Source organism: Pteronotus mesoamericanus, unplaced genomic scaffold (assembly GCF_021234165.1).
Source record: "Pteronotus mesoamericanus isolate MK-2021 breed Mesoamerican mustached bat unplaced genomic scaffold, CSHL_Meso_final scaffold_54, whole genome shotgun sequence".
NCBI classification, from domain to species: Eukaryota; Metazoa; Chordata; class Mammalia; order Chiroptera; family Mormoopidae; genus Pteronotus; species Pteronotus mesoamericanus.
In genome coordinates, this window is record NW_026555321.1 from 1,068,050 (window position 1) to 1,092,296 (window position 24,247).

The window sequence follows — 24,247 nt, forward strand, 5'->3', positions numbered from 1 at the left end:
CAGTAAGTTGTAATTTTCAGTTAATAAGATTTGAGGGGCACAGACACACACACACCCCAGCAGGAAGACTATAAATATAAATGTTTTAGATGGCAATTTGGCCATCTAAAAGTAATCAAATATGCCTAAACACAGACCTAGCCACTTCAGTCTAAGGATTTCCTTCAAGAATTTGGAAAAATGTGCAAGGATGTACAGACAAGGATATTCATCTTAGTATTCTTTCTTATAGAAACATATTGAAAATAAACAGAAAGTTCAGAAGTACAACTGGCTAAATTGTGATACAACCACAAAACAGAATATTTTGTGCCCATAAAAATTCATTAAAAAGAACAACATGTATGAAGTGTTAAGGAAAAAAATCAGATGAAAAATACAGCATGTAGTTCACCAAAAGCATTTGTTAATACAAGAATGTATACAGCGACACTATTAATAATAGACCAAAACTAGAAACTATACAAATACTCATCGATAGAAGACTAAATTGTGGAGTACTACACAGCAGTAAATGTGGATAAACTACAACTACATATAACAGTATATGGGAATGTCATAAACATGATGTTGAGCAAAATGCGGTAGACACAAAGAATACATACTGATGGTTCCAATTATATAAAGTTCAAAGTCAGGCAAAACTACTCTGTAGTGTTAGAGGCAGCGGAGTGGTTACCACCGGGGAAGACAGTGGCTAGGAGGGACCCGGCTGAGATGCTGGTTCCTGATCTGAATGCTGGTTACACAGATGTGTTCAACTGGTGAAAATTCACTGCATGTACACATTTTATCTGTGCACTCTCCTCTGTGTGGCATGGTTCAACAAAAAGTAGAAAATGTAGGATGAACAGTACAATTCTATGTAAATAGATATACTAGGAATACACAGAAAGATAATGATAAGAAATACTACCAATAGCTTTCCTTGAGTGGTAAAATTTCATGATAGAACATAAAAGCAAAATTTGCAGTGTATGTATCAAAGTCAATTTGCTACAACAAATTTAAATTGTTTAATAATCTGTATACTTTAAGAAAGAACAGAATTTAGTATATCTACATTCACTGGTATCTCTTAGGTATATTATTTAGTAAAAAATGCTTTAGAAAACACATTTGGTAGGAAGACATATAGTATATCTGTGTTCAAAAATGTTCATTACGCACCTTCTGATAGTACCAAGTGAAGTGCATACTGTTAGAAAATTAGACTAAAGGGTGTAGAGAGTTGGAATATTAAGACAGTAATTTCATGTTCCTCTATATAAGTATTAACTTTATAATCAGAAACTATATACATGTGTATATGTATGGATATACATGGATATATGAGTGCATATATTTCATATTGGAGGAAAAGTCAGTAAAAATAACATGGTTTCTGGAAAATAAAGCTGGGCTATGAGACAAAATATTCATTAGTTGTCCCTATTTTATAAATGAACCTTGAGAGCCAAATACACAAAGAGATACAAAAATATAATAGCTTCGAGGCACCCACAATGTCTGACAGCTGCAGAAAACTTTACAGGATATACGGCAGCTTGTACTGGGTCCAATGTTTTGCTATGTATTTTGTGTAATATTCTATATCTAGAATGCTTGATGCTTTATGAGCCCTTTTATCCTTCTTTCTACTTTATGCTAAGAACATGAGAAATTATTTTTAGAAAGTTAAAAATGATTCTAGATAACTGAGAAATATTTCTATTGCTACATCATCATATCACTGCAAACAGTTTCTCCATTGGCAAAATGTGCAGTCTAGATAATGACGATCATTACTTAATAACAGCAACAGTGGTGGCTAACGTTTCGATGGAATGTGTTATTTGTGGTAGGCTCTGTTCTAAAGTCTCTCAAAAATCATATTACAGTTGTTATCGTCCTGTTCTTTCATTGAAGGAACCTGAGGCACAGAGAGTTAAATAAGCAGCGCAGTGACCCCAGCTTGCAAATCAATGGCTGTGCCGAGCTAGAGGTGAGGAGGTTTGACTTTTGAATCCATGGTCCTAACCTGTTCACCACCCTGCCCTGCTGCTCAAAGGGTCCTGATAAGAAGCAATTGCACTGACCAAATCTTTTCTTCCATGTCCATGAAAAACTTTTTAAAGTCCATGCTGTTTTTCACATTTGACCTTCAATCACAAACCCGCATTTATTTAAATTGTAAGTGACTGACATTCCGACTTGCAAACAGCTTTAGACACTTGAAGCCCTTGATTGGCATGTCTTCAAGCATATGGCCTAGAATCTTCCTCCAGGACGCTTCTCAGAGTACATTCTGCCTCTGCCAAAGTTATCAGCTTCTTAGGTTAGATGAACCCTCATGGCTTCCGGAGCGGGAGAGAGCTATGGAGCACTGGAAGTTCCCCGGGGCATGTGTCATTAAGTCCCAGTAAAGCTCCAGTAGGTCTGACAGCCCACCTACACAAGAAAGGAGACTGGGGAGAATGGAATCCTCAGCCTGAGGATCAGCGTTATCATGTCTGTGGCAGGAATCAAGATCAGAAAGCCTGAAGACATGACATTGTTCATTTCACACTAAAAGACCTATCAGTCAGCCTATCACCCAATTACAGTATAAACTCCTGCTGTGACCCATAGAAACTCCTGTTATCACATTCCCCCGTTGCTCAAGGAGCTGATAAAGTGTCTGCTGAAATTAAGCTCATCAATAAAGGCTGTTTAAATTTGGGATTTTCGATGGAGAAAAAAGTGCACATTAACTAGGGGTAAGGTGGATGAAAACAATTTTTTTAACTGCTTAGAATTTGCATTCAAGTTTATATTTTAGTTTCCTCTGGCTTCCTTCATGTATAGGATTTGGGGAAAAGATGTGAATGCTGATTAAAATACCCTTTCAGATAAGCATTTCTGAAAATTAAAGACTAAAACACAAAAATCTTTACTAACCTTACAACAGTCCTATAGCCAGGAAGAAACATCTATTATCAAGCTCGGTCTTAGCTCTAGCTAAGTGAAACTATTCATCTATCTCCCATTGGAGAACGCTGTGCCATGCCAGCTGTTAACTTATGGTAAGGAGGTATGATGTCTGATGCTGCCTGATCCAGCCTGTCCTGACATCCATATCCCTGCACATTATTCAGTCTGCACCAGGTATCCCCTCCCTCTTTTAGGACAAAGTAAAGATATCCGGAAGAGCTGCACTTTGCTAAAGAGGTATTCTAGAAACAGGAAAAGACAAAACTTCCTGGCTTGAGATCCTAAGCCCCTCCTACTTGAGTGACAGCGGCTGGCTCTCCAGCAGCACCCCTGTGCTTACCCTGGGCAAGGCTATCGCCTGGCATGCTAAAGCGCCTGCAGTCCCCCAAGCACTGTGTGCTTCAGGTGTCCTGCCTAGTCATGCCGCCCATGCCGCTCCCCCAGTTCAGGGTCCATGTCTCCCCTAGAAAAGCTCCCCTGACCAGTCTGGGTGCCCCTACTTTCTACTGCCTGCCCCTCTGCTTTAGCACGCCTCGCGCTGCCAGCCCTCAACCGCCTGCTCCAGACACGAGCTCCTTGACGGCAGGGACCGTACGCCGTTGTTAGTCTTCGTGTCCTCAAAGTCCAGTCAAGGTATTGAAAAAATGGTTTTTGAGGGTGATGAGAAGTTGGGGGAAGGGATATCAGCACGTTGGATTTATCAGAGGATGCACGACATGCTGTCAATAGTATCATTGAACAGTAGTAAAGCTATGAAAAGTGGAATCATTGGTCCCATGTTACAGATGATAAAGCTGATGCTTAATTTGAGTAAACACCTGTCTGATGTAATGCCAGTGGAAGTCAGCGAGGTGGAGTCAGACCCAAGTTGGGTTTGGGCTCTATGCTCTCTACCTCTCTACTCAAACGGAATGAATTCTTAAACATCTCTCTTGAAAGACATATATCAAAATTCCACTAAACTCCAAAACCATCTCTCGGATGGCATGCCTTTCCACCGTCCTACCTACTCCTTTATAAATCTTTAGCAGGTGAATTTCCAAGCACTGACCAAACATTTTAAAAGATTTAAAGGGCGGGAAGAGGTTTCTCATAGCCTCTGAATTTAAAGCATGTTGTTTATGCTGTTCACATCAAAGTGGCTTCCACCTGCCAGGCTTTGATCAACGCAAATAGTTCTCATAAAGTTGTGCCTCGAGAACAGACACATGATATTTTCCTCTGCCCAATATCCACCCCCACCAACACACAATTTGGTAACACCACCTAACTTCATTCTTGGATACTTCCACTGCCTCATTTCATGTGGTTTTGGTGGAACATCCACCTTGAAGCTTTAGTCTCTCCAGGCAAAATAATCAGCACAGGACTTGGGCCAGGCCAACAAGACTACCCTCCTGAAAATTTGAATCCAGTAACAAGTAACCCAAATATTGTTTGTAGTTGGACCTGAATACTCCCCAAGCTCCCTCCAAAAAGAGGTCCTTCATCTGTTCACACTACCAAGTACCAAGATCCTTTGAGACATACTTGTTCCTTTCTCTCTGAAGCCTCTACGTCTCTTTCCAAAAATGTCCTTGCCATAAAAAGAACTCAAACTGGCATAATCATGTGAATCAATGACAGGCCGTTTGCTTCCTCACCTGCAGAGGAGTGGGAATTACCTTCTCGGCATTTTAAGCTAAAGCCTGGGAATATCAATATTGTTACTAAGTATACATCATAAAGCTTTTGAGAGATAACTATGTTAATTCATTGACTAGATAACACTGGGATTATAAAACACAGGGACAGATACAAACTTTAGAATAGAGATTTTTGTGTGGGGAGGAGGAGATAAATATTCTAAGTAAAGGGAAAATGATAGAAACATATTTGATTTCAGTTTTTCACAAACCAAAAAAGAAACCACACAGTAAATAATAACCCCTATATAAATCCTTACCTAACCAGGCAATAGACATCAATAAAGTGGTTTTTCCTCTGAAGAAACAGGCTTGGAGAGGTTCAGTCCTTTACCCAAGGTTACAAATCTAGCCATTCGAATAAACATTGGTCTTGTTCCAAAGTCAGTCACCTGCCCAATGTGCCTCCAAAGAGCACAACTCATCCCAGTCTCCTTGAAAGGCTCAAACATCATCCAACCCATATCTTAGATTATTACATAAACATAGTCTTTACTTCCAAAAGAAAATGTCCATTTCATATCACACCTACATGGTGGACTAAACTAAGGAATGTGAAACAGATTGTCTTTTGCCAAATGTCCCAATAAACAAATCTTTACATCCCAGTCAGTGATAGCAAGCTTTCAGTAGCAGGTATGGCTTCGTGTGAAAAGGTCAGCCCCACTGAACTCTGAGCCAGCGGCCTTGTCAAACCAGCATCAGACACTAGAGCATATTCAGCACATTTCAAGAATATAAATAACTCCCACACTTCAAGTGCAAGCCTGAAAGGTGGAGGTTGCAAAGAAAGGTTCGTCCAAAAAGAATTACTATTCTAAGTGCTAAGAGAGTAGAAGTTAGAACCAACGATTCTCTGCCAAGGGCTATATTGCTTCCCAAGGAACATTCAGCAATGTCTGGAGAGGTTTTTAGTTGTCACACCTTGGGGGCATGCTATTGGCATTTAGTGGGTAGAAATTAGGGGTTTCTTCTAAATGTGATGCACAACCAAGAATTATCTGGTCCAAAATGTCAATAGTGTGCAAAGGTTGAGGAGCTCTGGTCTATACAGAAAAGTACGAAGCATATCAGACCCTTACTCTGTGCCTCCCCACACACCCAGGCTTGCACAGCAGAGTTCACGGGGGATCTTCACTGCTGACACTGTGCATGGAGGCATGAGGGACGGACATCACTACAGAGACTCTGGGCTCTGAGATCACTCACTGACACTGTGATGGTTAATTGTACGTATGAACTTGACTGGGCCATGAGGTGCCCAAATATTTGGCCAGACATTATGCTGGGTTTGTGGGTGAGGGTTTCTGGATGAGACTATCATATGAATCAGTGGACTGAATAAAGCAGATTGCGCTCCTTAATGTGGGTGGGCCTCATCCAATCAGTTGAAGGCCCGAATAGAACAAAAAGGCTGACCCTCCCCCAATTAAGAGAAAATTCTTCCTCTCTGATGTGTTCAAACTGAGATGTTGGCTTTTCCCTGCCTCTAGACTCAAACAGAAACATCAGCTCTTCCTGGGTCTCAAGCTTGCTGGCCTTTGGACAGGCCCTGCACCATTGGCACTCCTGGTTCTCCCTCCAGATACAGATCTTGGGATTTGTCAGCCTACGTAAACATGTGAACCAATTCCTTATAATAAATATCTCTATTGTATACATATGCATGTATTTATATACACACATCTTTCTGGTTGTTTTTCTGGAGAATTCTGGTGAACACAGACACACACACACACACACACACACACACGATAAGCTATTGGCAAATAAATGACCTGCTTAAAAACCATGACGACATTTTTCTGGCTTTCTCTGCAATGATTGCACTTAAAAGAAACCAAAACCCAGTAGCTACATTAGAGCCCAGTGCATTTCTCTGCGTCTTGAACTAGAGCCATGCCTTCAATCCCTGCTTTTGTTTTCTGAGGCTCTGGACAGAGTGGAAGCCCAGTGATGCCCCGCTGTCTGCTTGCCCACTTTGGGTGAGTTCACATTGATCCCCTGCACAGAGGACAGTGTAATGAACACTCGATAAAAATGCACAATTCTTCAGCCTACTGAGACTTTCCTCTTCAGTTTCACCTGGATAATGATGCTTTTTGCTCTCTCTACTATATAAAAGTCTGGTGCACTTCTTCTGTCTGTAATAAAAGTGCATCAAGATAAGAGCTGGCAGCTGGCTGTATTTGGAACTAGACCACATAATTATAATGGAGATCATAAGACTAAGAAAAAAAATACATTAAAACTCACTAGTTCATCAATTCTGAATTGATGATCAAACATGATAGGCTAAAAGTTACTGTTCCATTTGTTCTCAAAATAAAGTGATTAAGACAACTATTCGTAGATGAGAAATGGAGAATACCTTCCAAAGAGAGCAAATTATTAAGTACTCACTTGAAAGTATCAATTTATATGTAAACACCACAATTATAGCAAAAGCAAATAACAGCTGCAGAGCCTGGGGTTTTAGTATGCACACCTCAGAGGGCTCTCATCACCCACACGGTCACTGAGTAGAGGCTGGGACCGCCTGCAATAAGGACAGTCAGGGACAGCGTGGTAAGGGCTGCCTGGAAAATGGGCTGTGAGCCACTGTGCCGAGCAGAGATGGCGAGGTTCCCAGGAGTTAGCATGCCCGGGGCCAGGTGGGCCAGGTGAGCCAGGTGAGGAGGAAGAGGAGGCTGCAGACCGAGGCGTCCCTCAGAGATGTGCTTATTCCTCAGTCTGTCCGCTGCCTGGTTGCAGAGGGAGACTGTGAAGCCGTGTTAAAGAGCTTAGGCTTCACCTGAGGGCCCTGGGAGCCGCTGCAGGGTCCCCGACAGGTGAGTAATGGAAAGCACAGCCTTTGCGCTTCCCTGGGGTCACTCAGGGAGCAGTTGGGAAGATGGCGAAGTGAACAGGACCGAGGTCAGTAAGTGGAAGCCGCTGTGTGGTCTGTAAGAGAGCTCTAAGATGAGAAGAACGCAGAGAAAAATGACTCAGCCCTACTGATTTACTCTCTGATGAACTCTTTCCTCCTGGAAAATGTTCAGGCCGTTCAAAGTTCAACTCCCCAATGGAGTGGCTCCTTCCCTCTCCCTCCTCCTTCCCAAGGCGGCACCTGGCATGAGAGGCAGAATTTACTGCTCTCGTGGCAATGAATGCAAAAGTGACCAGGACACACAGAGCCGTCCTAGGCAATTTTTGCTAATGGATTGTCCTAGACAGCCCAGGGCTGTTGTTTCATTGTTATTATTATAATCATCTTCACTATTTAGCCTTTAAATTAAAAAAAAGAAAGAAAGAGAGAGACTTGAAGCTTGGTGGGCTTTTTGGGTTTGGGAGATGAGACAGTGAAACATACAAGTGTGCTGCTTTCAGCCATATACTAAGTAAACTGTAAGGCAGCCAGTTTTGAGCGGGACCCAGAGCAAGGGAAGGCTGTGTAGCAAGTGTAGGCAGCAGCGCTCTTGGTGCTGGCCCTTGGTTGGTGCCTGACCCAAGAGATCCAATGACGTCGGTGTCCATAGCAAAGAGAGGTGCCGCAGAGGGCCCCTGGGAAGCTCTAGGTGAGGCACTTCAAAGGCTCCTAAGGGTGTTAAAATAGACACACCCTCCTCTACAGATAACCATTCTCCTTTTGAGAAACAGTTCACGCATGTTGTGAGGCTCTGGTATTGAATGCCTGACTAGGGAACATCAGGTGATCATGTGACCACCTACCCTGAGATTCTTATTGGGCTGGGTAGATGTCAAGCGGGAATGGTACATAAGAAGTCAGGCTCAAGCAGCATGGGCAGGTGACTCAGACTCATGTCTCCTGTGTCTGCTACTCTGTCTCCTCTCTCTCAGTCCACACGTATGTCCTCATAGGAAGTTCCTGATGATCAAACAACATAAGAGGAAAAACCCCAGGCCCAATCTGTCGATGATCCCAGGAGATATTATTACCACCACCCAGAAGGGGACAGCTGTGGCATTACAGTCCCCCTCAGGGGTGGCTCTGAAAGGGAGCAGGGAAGGGTAACCCTTCTGGTAGGCAGGATTTCAAGCAGCATGTTGATTTCCATGTTGTCTGGACTGAGAGATGCCTGGAAGAACAGACCTACATCAATTCACGGGCAGTCACTAAAAGTATGGCAGGACAGGAAAGAACAGGTTTGGGAGATCGGTGACAAGGACTCCTGGAAAAGAGGTCTGCGGTGGTGGGCCTGTCAGAGGAGCACAGTGTGATGGAATCTGCCGTCCACGTGGAAGTTCTCAATAATCAAGCAAGCGAGATGACACCCAGGAGGCCAGGCAGCCTCCTGCCCAGCGCTTCCTCAGGGAGCTCTCGTCCCAAACGGGCATGGTGGCCGGGCCCCTCCTCACGGCTGCGCTGGGTCCAGCCTCACAGGCGTCCCCTCTGCCGGCCTCCCCAGCAGCAGAGCCAGTGCGGAGCTTCTCCCGGGATGTGGAGGGAGGAAACCCGTTAAGCGCCTGGTGGCAGAGGGATCACACGGACCCCTCGGTCCTACGGGGACAGTGAGTCCTCCTGGAATAGACACACAACCATGCGCCATCTCTGCCCGTAATGCCGCTGCCTGCACTTCTTTCCGTCTCTCACAAAACTGTTAATTCATGGCCATAGCCCGTCCCCCAATGTTGTGATTGACCAAGAAATTCATTTTACAGCAAAAAAGCTTTACCACGGACTCATGTTCCTGGAATTTACTAGTCTCGCCCTTGCCCTGCCTCTCCTGGTAAAAGGATCAGTTTTCTACCTCAGGACCAGATGACTTTCAAAACACCTCTCCAACCTGACTCTTTCATGCTGTGGTTTTTCAATGACCCAAGGCCCAAAGGTAATAAATAGTTTTTTTTCTTTCCTCTTTTTCTTCTTCTTCCTCTTCTATTTTTTTTTTTTTTTTGAAGCCTCAATATAATAAAAGGTGAAATAAATGTTTAAACTAGACTGGAGTGTACACTTTCAAAAGGAAAACAGTTTCCAATAGAAAAGCTTACAATAAGACAGTGTGCTTGCTAGGCCTTTCAAACTGTGGTTATATTCAAAGGTATATAAGCAAAACATTAGAGAGATGTTATCCTAGATAATATCTTATTGAATAGATAACAAAGAGGAGAGTGAAGCTGTCCTAGGCAATAAAAAAGAAATCTCCAGTTCAGTACCATAGCAGGAGGGAAATGGTTTCATGATCTCTAACAGCAGCCCAATTCACGGCATGTTCAGCCATACATCTTCCATCAGCAGGAGGTTCAGGGACACATACTTTAATTAAAGGTAGCTACTCCAAGCATAATTAAAGGTGTGCTACAGAATTCCATAGACGAGATTACCGAGCTCTTCATAAGCTAACCAAAAGAGCTGTAGCTTGATTTTTTTTAATAAGTGATTCAGGGTCGTTCAGTATTCAGTAGCCATGTCCATGAATATTTAATTCAAACTGGATAGAAATGAAAAACAATGTTTTCTTCATTTTCCCCCTCAAAATCCAAAGCTAATACCCTAAAAGAATAATGTAAGTTTTCCACAACATGGCCAGTGAAATTTGTCATGGCCTGTGCCCATGGATCCTGAAGTCAACGAGCACAGCTTGAGTGCCCACATATACCCAGAGATACGCCAGATAAAGGCGGACCCAGAACTCAGGCACGCAGTCCTGCTCTGAGTTTCCACAGACGGGGTAGGCGACCTCCTGACAATGTGCACCCCACCCCCCGGCCTGGCCAGGGCACCTTCCCCGGGCCACCTTTCTGCCATCTCTTTCTTTTGAAGTCTCAATTCAGCAAAAGCAGTTACCAAAGGGAGCACCCCACCCAGCGCCTCAGAAGGAGCCTGGCACAGCCCTCGGCCCCTCTCATTCCTGTCATTGCTTCCTTCAGCATTCGTGTGTCGCTTTCAGCACTTGCCCACCCCCCCGCCCCCGTCCCATTTAAGAAAATTGGAAACATAGGATAATGTCATAGAAGAAAATTAATCACCTGACACGATCACACAAACACAACCAGTGCTATCACGTTAGTTCATTGAAGTCCATTTCCCCTGCGCTTTGTAAGTGCTGTGCTGTTTCTGTCCTATGATATGTAGACGCAGCATCTTTCTGTCACTGAATACTGTATTTCCAGTGTATCTCCATGTTAGCGTGATCATCTTTACGTATCATCCCTAATGGTTACGGTATATTAACTAGATGTTCTTACTGACCAGCTCCTAGCATTGCACATCTCCGCTCACCCCAATTTCCGACTGTCTCATAGAGAGCTCTGATAAACATCTTTGTGCATAAAGGGCTTTCCACACCAAAGATTTTTTTCCCTTAGTCTAGATTCCCAGAAGTAAAATGACTAGGTCTAAGGTGAGGAATGTTAAGGTCCCTGAGATGCATTTTCAGGCATCTGCTGAAGGGCAACAGCTACACAGTGAAGCCTCTGGAGTGAGCAAAATGGACTCAGATGACAACATGTCTAGTATTGAACTGTCTTATTTGTGCAGACTTGCTGGGGGCACTGTATTACCTAAAACAGTGTTATAAAGGTTTTTTTTAAAACTCTGTTTGCTGCTGACAGGAAGACTTCCAGTAAGCCCCTACCTGAGAGAGGAGTGCTAGGTGCTCCGGAGTGCCCATGCTACAACAGCTTGATGGCATTTTCTTAAGATTCTTTGATTTCATCAGGTTTATCTGATGTGAGTAGAAAGCCTTGAATGCCTGTGCTCCCAAGTCTTAACAGCCTATTTCCAAGGCCTTCACAATAATGAGTCTGGGAGGAGAAAATATAAGATCTCAGCCTGTGTGTTTCCGTCTGGTAATTAAGTGAATTTCTCACCCGTTTCTAGCAGGAAGAGTGGAAACACTACCAGACATCCATTTCCAGGGGAAAGTCATTATTGGAGGAGTTCTTCCATGAATCTGAAGAATCACTTGAAGAAAATTAAGGCCAGGTGGCTACAGCTATGTTCTGGGTTGTAACCAGCGTTCTTCTCTGTTCAGAGGGACGGTGAAACTATTTCCAAAAATCAAACAAAGAAACAAAAGCTGTGCACCAATGACACAGAGAAATGAGCCCTGGGCAAGAGGGTGGGGGTGTGGAAGGAGCAGCAAGAGCTCCCTCCTGGAGATCCGCTTATTCTTTTCTGCATTCCAACATTTCTCCCTCTCAACGTTGCAGAAATGAGAGTCTTCCGGACCAAATTCTTCACTGCCTTCTGACCAAAAGAGTGCTAGATGCTATGCAAAATAACCCTAACTTTTCCCATGAAATGATATGTAATCCCACTACTGGAAGACATTTACATTTACTTAGAATGACTTGGGTACATGGGTGTACTTTTAAACTGTGTGTTTCAAATCTAAATACAAATCAAGTAATTCTGATTAAAATTTCGCATCTGAATTGAGATGTGCCATGATTAAAAAAATATGCACTAGATTCCAAAAATTAGTGTAAAAAAGATAATACAACACATGAGTAATTCTTATATTGATTATATTGATTGGGATCTAAGGAACTAAAATGAGGAAAAAATGCAGGTGGAATAGGTTTGGAGAAAAGATCATGGATTCAGCTTCTGAAATGTTGATTTGAAGATGATTATTGCACATCCAGGAGAAGATGTCGAGTAGGTTGTTCAAGGACTATGGGGGAGATGCCCAGCCTAGAGATATGTATTTGGGGATCATTGGCATGGATAGTATTTAAAACCATGAAATAAGATAAGGTCAGTAGGGAGGGGATAAAAATAAAAGGCAAGGGGGGTCAGAGACTTAGCTGTGGTCACTCCAACATTAACAAGTCAAATAGAAGACAGAGAACCAACTAGACAGAGGAGAAAGAGCTACCACGAGTTAGAAGGAAAATCAAGATTGCATCCTCCAGGCCTTTGAAGAAAGTATATCAAGGAGGAGGGGTCGCCTGGCTGAGGACAGACCCTGTATTCAGCAAGGTGGTGGTCTCACAGCTCCTTGTGAAGCTGAGGAAACTGGGCTGGCAACCTGCAGGGGTGGGTTTAACAAAGGGGAGGAGAGCGTTTATAGTGAGTCTAGACCACTGTTGTTTGTTTTTGCAGTATTTATAAACAGAGAAGCAGAGAAATGAAACAGCTAGCAGTGGAAGTGAGTTGAAGAGAGAGTGTTTTCTAAGAGCAGAGAAGTAGCTGTTTGTAAGCCAATGAGAATCACGTGATAGAGAGGAAACCTGGTGATAGAGAGGATTACTGCGGCAGTACCCCTGAGTATTCCAGAAGGTGAGCTCCGGGGCTGGGGAGAGGTGGGGCTGGCTTAAGATACGAGTGTTGAGTCACCAAACAAAAGGCAGAGTATATGGCAATAGGTGTGGGCTGGTGGCTGAGGGTGGAGCGAGTCCTTGGAAGTCTCCCGGCGCGCCCCCCCCCTCGCCCCGTGGTGTCCAGTTTTCTCAGTGAGACGGGGAGCAGGGACTCTGTGTAAGAGTGAGGGTGGAGAGGGGGTGTGGATGTCTGAGGATATGGAGAAAATGTGAACCTGTCAATAAGGGAGTAGGAGAGTGCAAGGACCAGGGGAAAATATCAGGCAGCGCGAAGGGCCTGCCGGACATCTATGGCCACGTGAGGCCAGTCAGCTCTCTGTGAGTCTTACTGCAGCTCCGTTCAGCAGCAGGGATGCAGGAGGAGGCAGGGATGAGGCGTCAGCCAGCGTGGGCCTCTGCCAAGCGAGGAAGATGTTGCCTGAGAGGCGTAAGTGAATAGAGGGTGTGCTCAAATAGTTGATTATAGGGCAGACCATGAAAAAGAAGCTGGAAAAGGCAGAAAGAGAGGACCCCAGGTACCAGGGATCATGGACTGAAAGTCAAGTGCATGGAGAGACTGTTAGGATTGGAGCGAGAGAGGGAAAGGATTGGAAGGTGGAAGGTGGTTATCGGAAAACATGACGCACGAAGCATCACTGGCCATTACAGGGAATGAAAACGTCTGTCTGCATCTGTGGAAACAAGTGGCAGGGTGAGCGGAGGACAGGAAATTGGAGCAAAGGAGAGCGAGGATCTGAGAGGCCAGGATGTTACAAGGACCTGCTACCTCTATATTGAAATTGCCAGGATGGATGCAGGAGTCATGCTGCAGAGTGACAGAGAGGCTGGAGCTTAAGCCACCAAAAACAAAAGGGAAGTGGCCCTGGAGGCCAGGGGACAGGAATTGAGGGCAGGGAGGGAAGAGTCCTAGTCTACTCAAGGCAGAGCTGGTTCTATGGAAAGTCTGTAAAGAGCCTGTAACAACTCTGGTGTGATGGATCAAGAGCAGGAGTGAAAAGGCACTGAGCTGGGGTGGCAGGAAGTGGGGGCCACCTCTACAAGCTTCCTTGTCCCACTGTGACTTAGAAGGGACTTGGGCTTCGTTTCCCACTGAGAAGCCTCGCCATCCAGAGAGATGGTCTTGACAGGACACGCAGAGCCTCCTCCCACACCCCCCGCCCCCGGCTTGACCTTGATTCTTCCAGCAGCCCTTCCGCCTTTTTCCGGGAAACAATTTGAATCATCTCCCAGATTTGTCAAAAATGGTGTTTGGTGTTCTATTTTTCATTCTCCTTGTCGCTTTTGGAGCATGTATAGACAAGAAGGGGAAGTTCAGCACCACATCACCATCCGCCATCCGCAGCGACCTGAGGGCAGGGAAACTGAGGCAGGAAGTGAGGCTGGTGGGGATGCGAAGAGCAAGCATCAGGCACCTGAGCGCTGTGGGAGGAAGGGTTCCGAGCTGGAAACACCTAGGGACAGTTGGGGGCCTCGGGCACTGAGGCACCAAGATGGCGGGATCTGCAGTCCTGGGAGGGGCACCAGGCGTTACCAGCGAATTTCTAAAGGACTTTCAACAAAGGATTCTGTCAAAACAGCACTTTTTATCTTTCTTCTAATTAGCTATGAAAGAAAGGGAACAATCTTAAATACTCCTGTTTGTTTACATGTCATTCTAGTAAATCAAAGTCCCTAGTGATCAATAGACGGCTTTTCAAAAGAAGCAAAACAACAAACCCACATTTCTGTAACACAAACAGAAAGACAGCCCCTGCCATATCTTCTGAGGCTGGAGCTACACAGCTAAAGTGACGTGATGCTTAAGACAAGGGTTTTTGAGAGGAGGTCAGGAAGCGGTTGGGGGCTGGAAGCAACCGCTTATGTAGATTGGGGTGTCTTTAGATAAAAAAAAAACAACCTAATTTAAAGAGGTTTGGGTTATTTCCTATTCTCCAGTGATATCTAGGCTTCCATGTCTAGTAAATAACCCTTGGACACTTGGAGGTAGTTACATTTCATACCAATAAGGGAGAACCATATACAATGACATTGTTATCTGGCCAGTCAGTGCCAGAAGAATATTTGGGGACTTTGACAAAGAGCCACAGCAGATCCTGGGGCCATGGGCACCCCTGTCTTTTATGCACCCGCCCTTCTTCATGTGTCTTGCGTTCTTTGCATTCTTTTCCCATGTGTCTGCTCAGGGAGATGAAGTTGTCAGCCCGCAGGATGGACTGGAGCATCCCAGCTGCAGATCACCTGTCTGTCTCATCAGGCGCATTCGGCTGTAAATCACAAGAAGCCACAAGACAACGTTCCATGGAGTGCTTTTCTTTCCTCAGCTGATGATGCATAAATATATACAAAAAAAAATTAACTCATAATTACCAAGGAAAGGTAACGGGGAAAAATAGCCCATGGTTGAATACAAAACCCAAACCGCTTTTCAAACAGCATTCAGGCAGTTTCATATAGCTCCCCTTACTCTCTTTACACAAATGCAGAATTGATTCTCGAAGTGTGTTTGAAGTGAGTGAGGTTCCCCTCAGCGCTGCAGTGAGCAGGACTCCAGCCAAGAGCATCTTTCAGCCTCCCTGCCCCGCCCCCGCCCCCTCCGCCGCCTCCCCCACCTTCTGGAGGTTTCATGTTGTTCTGACCCTCCTGTCACTGTCAACTGATCACAACGCAGTCACATTCGAGTGTTCACGGTCCATTAGTACTTCAGAGTTACCCCAACCAAGGTCTTTTTAATTTTAAAAAAAGGCACGATGAAAAGGAACAATTGTCCAATGGTGGAACTCTGCCGCGGGATGGCGGGGTACAGAGCGGGGCCGAGGGGCTTTCCTGGTCCTCGACAGGTGCTCACCTCCTCCTGCAGTCCGCCTTGATTAAAGGCACCACGAAAGAGCTGACCTTTTACTTAAACTCTTACCAATTCTCCTAGGCTAAGTCAATATTTATATGATGTTGCCTATTATGTTCTCATATAGAATCACTTATATGATGCAAATTCGAAATGAAAAGGTCATAAACCTCTGGCTTTCTAAATGAACTTTAGGCTATTTACACGTACACAAACATACATACATATCTATGAGGTGTGTCCGGAAAAAGTCCAGCCATTGTTAATATAACGAGAACGGTTCGTGCGACATCGATATAACCTGGCAGCCAAGGAGAGCGGGCTGTAATGCACATGCATGAACAATGACGACTTCTCTGTACTAGGCAGTGGGGGCAGTAGATCCCCATTGAGAGATTATGTGTCCTGCGTGGGTGTGACATTCAAAATGACCAAGCAAGTAAAGCAACGAATCTGCATCAAATTTTGTGTTAAGCTTGAACATTCCTTCGCAGAAACTATTCGGACAATTCAGAAGGGTTTTGGGGATGATGCTATGAGTGCAGCACACATAAAAGTGTGGCACAAATGCTTCAAAGATGGTCAAGAATCTGTGGAAAGTGATCCACACTCTGGAAGGCCTGCGACAAGCAGAACGCCCGAGCATGTTGAATGCGTACAGGCTGATATCAACAAATATCGGCGACTGACAGTGCGAGGACTGGAAGCTGGTCTGGGGGTTCCCAAAATTACTCTGTCTGAGATTTTGACACAGGATCTCGGCCTGAAGCGTGTCATGGCAAAATTCGTTTCTTGGCTTCTGCTACCAGAGCAGAAGGAACATCGTGCTGCAGTTGCTAATGACTCTATTCAAACTGCTACCAATGAACCAGATTTCCTCAGGAAGGTCTTAACTGCAGTTAAATGGTGGGTCTAAGGCAATGATCCGGAAACAAAGGCCCAGCCCACCCAACAGAAGTCACCTGGTTCTCCACGCCTGAAGAAGGCCCAGAGGAGTCGCAGCAAGATCAAAACCATGTTAACTGTTTTTTTTTTTTTTTAAATTGGGAAGGCGTTGTCCATCATGAGTACACCCCTCCAGGCCACACAGTTAATAAGGAGTACTACCTCACTGTTCTTCAATACAACGAAAATGACTGCAGCCGTGGGCAACTGGTGATTGGCAGCTTCATCACCACAACGCACCCACTCATGCATCACATCTCGTGCAGAGATTTCTGGCAAAACATCAAATCGCCCAGGTGATTCAGCCCCCCTATAGCCCAGCTTTGGCACCCTGTGACTTCTGGCTTTTCCCAAAGCTAAACTCAACTTTGAAAGGGAAGAGATTTCAGACCATCGTTAGATTCAGGAAAATATGACAGGGCAGCGGATGGTGATCCCAACAAAGGACTTTGCAGAGTGTTTTGAACAGCGAAGGGACCTGGGAGAACCGTGTGAGGCTGAAGGTGCCTACTCTGAATGGGACTGAGGTGTTATTGTCCTGTGCACAATGTTTCTTGTGTTTTCTTCAATAAATGCCTCTATTTTACATATTACATGGCTGGATACTTTTCTGGATAGACCTTGTACTTTTTACTTTAACATCTTTCTTCTTCCTTCCCTAGTATTATTGGTCCCTAATGCACAGGTACTACACACACACACACACACACACACACACACACACTGCTCTGGAAACTTGAGTATAGCCAACTTGGAATGCAATTTGGTACCAAGTGGTCAAAATTTAAGTTTATATAAACTATGTTCCTACAATTTCATTTCTGGACATATATCCTCAAGAATTTCTTTTGCATGTGCCTAAATATAGTTCAAGGATGTTACCACACACATCTATATGCTGGGTTGGCCAAAAAAGTCCATTACATTTTTTCAGTAAAATAAAAGACACCTTTTTCATTTTCACTGATAACTTTATTGAATTGGATATTTTGAGTATGTTGGCTCTCTCCTGCTATTGGCTTCTAACGGGTAGAAGGCCAGGGTGCTGCTAAACATCTTCCAGTGCATAAAAGAGCCCCACAGCAAATGATTATTTGGCCAACATGTCAACACTACCAAGAAACATCACAAAGCCACTTTTGACATGTTCAATCAGTCACAGCACTTCTCCATATACTGCACAAATCTTTGTGTTTCAATTGTGTTTTTACCTTTCTTGAAATAATAAAACATAATACACTAAAAATGTTGTCTATCTTCTACCATCTTCAATATTAAAATGGCCACACAAAAATTCACCAATTTTGATGTTTTTTTTTTAAATGCACACTGAGATGACGGTTGCCACAATACAATCTATTACAAAATTGTTTTGAATTGATTTAAAGACAACTAAGCGCTACTAGAGCCATCTTACAGAAAAACATAACAGTCTTTTTGGCCAGCCCAAAAATAGCTAAAAAACACAGACGCCATCAAATGTCCATCATGGAGGAGGAGATTAATAAAATATGGCATTTTCATATGATGGAATGATACTTAACAGTTAAAATATAAACATAATCTGTATAAAAAAAATCTGATAGTTCTCTTAAAAACACCAAGTGATAATGTAAGTTTCTTTTACAGGAAGTAAAAGAAACAACACTTATGGAAAACTCTCTAGTTAAGTCTGCTGTGCAGAGCCAATAAATATGAAGATATGTTCTGTCTCACTAGGAAAGAAAAAGCAAAGTGAAAAAACAAGATTCTGGGTTTTTTCCTTTGCCTGTGAAATTGGCAACGTTGATGAATACTTATCGTTGGCAAAGCACAGGGGTCTGGCACACTCAGACACTACCAGGAGCGAAATAAATTTATAAGCTTTCCTGGAGGGTTACTTGGCAATGTGGATCACAAAAATGTTTAAAGTAAACAAATTTTGACAAAGTAATTTTCTAAGCAAATAGAAATATGTACAAAGATGAAGTTACAATAAAAAGTAACTGCTTAATGTTCTAAAAGAATGATTTTGTTGAATAAATTATGGTATATATATGAAATAGATTACTAGGAGGATAAAAATGACAGAAGAATAATTATTGATATTAATGCTGGTCATGTGTTGTTGAATAAAAAAATGACCCTTTTTGCTTTAAAAACTACATCCACATGGTCCTTATTATTCACAGATATCTGGTACCAGATAAAAGTCCCTTAAAGTGATTCCACATAAAATGGGGATCAATATGTCACAGTAAAGAATGGGATCTTAAAAGATTTGATTAGCAATATATTTGAAGAAAAAGAAATAAGAAAATAATTTTATTTGATATTTTACCAAATTTTGATAAAAGTATTTTTCATAGGAAGGAATATTTAAGATAGATCCTAAAATTCATGATGAAGCCTAAATGGTCAAGAATAGCCAAGATAATTTTGAAGAAAAAGGCTAAGAAGGGAAGATTTATCATAAAGCCTTAATAATGAAATAAAAATGATATTAGCTCAGGAATCACAAAAATAACAGAACAGAGTTAAGAAACAGATCCAAATACATAACAGAAATTGTGCTATGACAGAGATAGCAGCAAAATAAATAAGAAATAGTTAATTATTCATTAAATAATAATAGCATGGTTTACGATATGGAAAACAATTAGATCCCTGCCTCACGCTATACAGAAATAAAAATTTCTCATGAGTTTAAAGATCTAAAATTTTACCTAGTAAAAAACACCAATGCATAGAAAAGAAAGCTTGAAAGTCAAAGTATGTATACATTTTTAAGATCTCTAAGGGAAACAAAAAGTAAAAGAGCAGTGAAATATATTCCATGCTTATCACATTACCCAAAATTAGAGCATCTGATTAACAGCAGGCACAATCAAGGCTACGGGGATCCAGGAAACTCCCACAGAGCGCTAGTGGGACCAGTAAGTGGCACAATCCCTTCAGAGGGCATTTTGCAAAGCCTAGTAGAGTTGAAGTAACAGACAGATGTTGATATGAGAGAATCTTACTACCCAGACATTCAACTTCTGGAGGTATATACCCTAGGCACACTCACGTACATATCCATCAAGATATCCCCTGCAATAGTGTTTACACTAGCAAAAGGGAAAAAGTCTTTTTCATCCATCAATGGGGATTTAAATTCTGGGATATCAAAGAAATATCACATCTGCAGTTATCAACGTAGGCGATCAACACATGTCAAGAACAATACTAGGAGAAAAGAAAACATCACAAAACTAAATGGCAGGCCTCCCTTTACCTAAAATTTTAAACACGAAAGAAAACGACACATGATGGGCACTCACTCAGTCCCAGTGTTACAGGTTACAGTGTATGAACTCAACCCCAAATTCTCATTCTTCAGTGTCTGAATTTCCCTCTTGCTCAGCAGAGAATCTTCCCTTCATGACAATCCCATACTTAGACTAAGTAGCTACTAAATGTTAAGTACAATGCTAGGTGCCAGGAAGGTCCAGAGCAACAGGCAAGACTTCCTGCGCCCTGCAGGAAGGTACAATTCATAGGGAGGTTGTCTGAGAGACCTGGCTCAATCCTTGCTCTGGGTCACATAGCGTATAAACTTAGAAAGAGTGCTTAATTTTCAAGGCCCAGTTCTCTTGCAGGGGTCCCCAACCTCCCTGCCACAGACGGGTGTCATCCGGACCTGCTAGGACCCGGGCTGCACTGCAGGAAGTGAGCTTGAATGCAATGCGCTTGAATCATCCCCAAACCATCCCCCCACCTCCCCCAGCCCCCGTCGTGGAAACATTGTCTTCCACAAAACCGGTCCCTGGTGCCAAAAAGGGTGGGGACCGCTGAATAGGAAAGCCACCTTCCTCCTATTGTGAAGGTTAAACGAATACATATATAGTGTCCAGCACATGGCAGATACCCAAGACCTTTAGCAAACAGGCGTGGCAGCCACCACCTGAGTACAACTGTCTAAACAGCACCTCCGTCACACTGACAGTAAAATGAAAAGGTGATGGACAGGCGAAGGGCACTGGCTGTGTTCTCAAGAGGTTGTCACCGCTGGATACAGCATTCCCACCCCTGACTGTTCCCCTGGCGACCTGGCGCCTGTACTGCGGGAGGCAAGGGCCATTTCTCCCAGCAGCAGTTCGGCAGCAGCTGGGCCTCTTTATTCTTCAAGTTCACCGCGGACACCGCTTTGTGGAAAGATCTCCCAGCCCCAGAAAAGAGAGTTCCTTCTCTCACACCTTTGGGGGATTCTGGGGTGAAATGACACCCAAAGGACCATAACATACCTAAGCTAGCTTCTCAACTGACCCTCTCTAAAATTCCAAGGACGCACTGCTGCTCCATCCTGCTAAAGAGAAGGCAATGGGGTCTCAGCTCCACCTGCCCAAACCCACAGGCCGCCCTCCTAAAACCCTGGGCTCGCGTTCTAGCCACGGACTTAGCAAGCATCGGAGGGGAGGCCTGCCTGCCAGACCCTGGGAAAACCGCAGTGTTTGGAAATCACCTCTAGAGATCCTAAAGGGCCGGATTTTATTCCTGCGATCCCGTTCCGAGGGCTTGGGAAAGGACGGTGGGCTTTTCAGTTCTCCCGCCAATGTGGCGCCACCGTGTGGCAACAGCACAAACAGCGTATAAAATCACAGCCTTGAAATTCTGTGATTTTCACCAATTTTTAACTTTGAGGAATTCAAATTATTTCCATTTTTATGTTTCAAGAGAGAAGCCATTCACGTATTTTCTTCATTCACATTTTATTATCATGCTATTTCAGATCTACATTATTCAAAGGCGCTATGAACAAACCAGCCTCCATTTAATAACGTCAGCACTGTTATACCTGGGGTCCGGCTGGTTACACCATTCAAGAACCAACGATCGGGGTGTTGGGTGGGGGGGGAAACCCAGTTCAAAGTCCACCCAGGTCTCAAGACTGAATTCTTCCTTCTAGCTTCCTGGACTGGCTTAGGTCTAACTACCTACTTTTGGTTTGGCTACAGTTTTTAAAAAAGGAAGTAGGAAATCATCTAGCAGTTTCATTTTTGTTCTGAAACTAACGTGATAAAATAAATAGTAATAGCCATAAAAATTAAAGCCACCTGACAAAACCTAGCAGCACGGAGGTCACCCCTGGGAGACAGCACCTACAGAGGCAATGGGGAGCCTGGGAATATTCTAGGTCTTAATCGGGGCATGAGTTCCACTGGTCTGTGCAGTCTGAAAATCGAGTGCACGGACACTCCGATATGATATTAAAATCCATGCACCAAGGTCTGGCCAGTCTTTCCTCCTTCACTTGCCTTTGAGACAAAAGTCCGTGAAAACACATTAATAACCAGGAGAGCAAAACCAGGGGGATGCTCAGGACTCTACGAGGTGTTTCAGTCGGTCTGAATCAATTGCACTCAAGGCCAAGGCCGCTGACGAACTCTCGTGTCCCTCTGGGCAGGGAGAAAGGAGACAATCCATACCACTGTTGGTTTAAGTTGCCACGGCCAGGAAAGAAAGAACATGAGGGTGGAAAGCAGTATTTTCAAAGTCTTACCAAACCAAATTTCTCAGGAAAGAAGAAATTTCAGATCTGTGAGTCAGGGCCGAGACCCTGCTGTTAAACAATAAATAAATAAATAAAAAATTGCCTCCATTTCCACCCTCAGTTCAGTTCCTCCAGGACTATCTTCCTTCCACTTTTACATCTGTCACGTTCCCTGAACCCCAACTGCCCTGGGAAGACTAAAAGACAGGAATTGATCCATTTCATAGATTAAAAAGTTGAGGCTCAAAGCCGTATGTCAGACTTCACAAAACCAAGCAGTCATCTCATCAGTAAGCTGGGGCATGGCGGGCGGAGTTGGAGAAAGAGGATGACAGCCTCAAAAGATGAGGGGCAACCCTCTCCCCAGCCCGAAGTGCTGACAACCGCTCCCAGCCCCAAAGGAGCTGCCCCAAAGGATCTGGAGAAAAAGATTCACAGCTGACAACATTTGCACATCCTAGGACCGGACTCCAATCCCCTGGGAAAGTGTGAAACACCCAGATCACGGGGTAGGGAGACCGAGCAGAAAAGGAGCCAAACTCAAGGCATTTCTAAAGGCTGGTGGGAGCCAGTGTCGGGGAAGCCGACCCCGGAGCCCAGCCGCTTCTCTTAGGAAGTCCCTGGGCCCCCACTGACGTGTGCTGTTCGAGTCTCTCCGACACGTATCCTCGGGGCCAGGGCTTGTTTGGGAGGAGACGGAGCAGGGCGGATCTAAGAGTAGAAGCACCTGGTAAATTCCCCTAACCCTGCCGAGACGTTAGCAGATTCACGGGGAATGGAAGGGATACTGCAAATGTCGCAGGTCCAAGGGTTCCCACCGCGCAATCGCTCCTCTACTTGCTCACCCCGAAGGTCTCCCAAGGGGTCCCTTGGGATCAGGTCCCCACCTCTTCAAATAAGGCAAAGTTGGGGGAAGGGAGTGTGGGGTACAAACTGGGATGAAGCTGAGGTAACCACCTCCCCCTCTACCCTGCAACAGCGCGCCCCTCTCCAGACAGTACGGGGACCCGGCCGGAGGCTATCGAATCAGGTTCTTACTCCGCGCACCAGCTGTGACCTTGAGCGAGTCCCTGATTAGCCCCATTTTACAGAAATTAACAGTCCAAAAGAGTCAAGTCAGCTGCGTGGAGCTGATTCCGGCGCTTGCTCGACGGTTTAAGGCGCCCCGCTGGTGCGCCCGTAGCGTAGTAGGTGCGCGGTGAACCGCAGCCCAAGAGCTACGTGGCAGGTGGGGATCGGAAACCGCCAGGGAAAACCAGAGGCGAGCTCCAGCCCCGGCCGCGGGCGAAAGGGGAGGTTGCCACTCTGCGACGATGCCCTAGCAAGTTCAACCCCCCGCCCCAAACGCCTCCGCAGAGATGGACTGGCCCTGCCGAGTCTCCTGGCTCAGGACCCGCACGGGGCGTGAGGAGACGTGCGAGACACCTCCACACACCCACCCCTGAAGTTGCCGCAACGTAAGAGGGACAGTGGCGCAAAGCCGCGGGAGGGGAGGTACTCACACGCGGTAGCCAGGCTGGAGTAGGTCCGTGACCTGGGTCATCGATGGTGGCCAGGCTCGGGCCACCGCGCCTCAGGGTGTCTGGGGCACCTGCCGCAGGGCGGCGCGAGTATTAGGAAGCTGCCAGCTGCGAGGCAGGGGCGCCGGTGGGTCGGCGCGCCAGCTCTGAGCTGCAACGCCGCGGGGCTCGGCCGCCAGAACCGCAGCCGCAGCGGGAGTTCAGGAGCAGCCTGGAGGCGGGAGCGCGGCGGCAGCGGCTGCGAGGAAGTCGCCTGTGCCGCAGGCACCCAGGGCCAGCCTGGCCGCAGCCGCCGCTGACACCCTGGCCCAGCTGCCGGCCAATCAGAGACGCCCCGAGTGGGGGCGCGTGCGGAGGCGGGGCGGGGGCGCAGGCTGGGCGCCGGCTAGAGGGGCGGTGCGCGACGGCGCCTGCGCCGGGGCAGGGGTTGCCTGCCCGCGGGTGGCTCTGGAGCTCCCCGGGCGCGCGGGCGGCACGCGCAGGGAGGGCGGGGCGCCTCGGGAGGAGGCGGGGCTGGGGC

At 45.2% G+C, this 24,247-nt stretch overlaps 1 protein-coding gene across 1 annotated transcript in view; it reads right to left on the reverse strand.

Annotated features, from left to right (window-relative positions):
- Window positions 1-23,935, reverse strand: part of MYRIP (myosin VIIA and Rab interacting protein) — a 210,430-nt gene extending 186,495 nt beyond the window's left edge. The window contains exon 1 of the mRNA XM_054595556.1: window positions 23,710-23,935. The gene's annotated coding sequence lies outside the window, so the exon portion shown is untranslated. The remainder of the gene's footprint in view (window positions 1-23,709) is intronic.
- Between the last annotated feature and the right edge of the window lie 312 nt (window positions 23,936-24,247).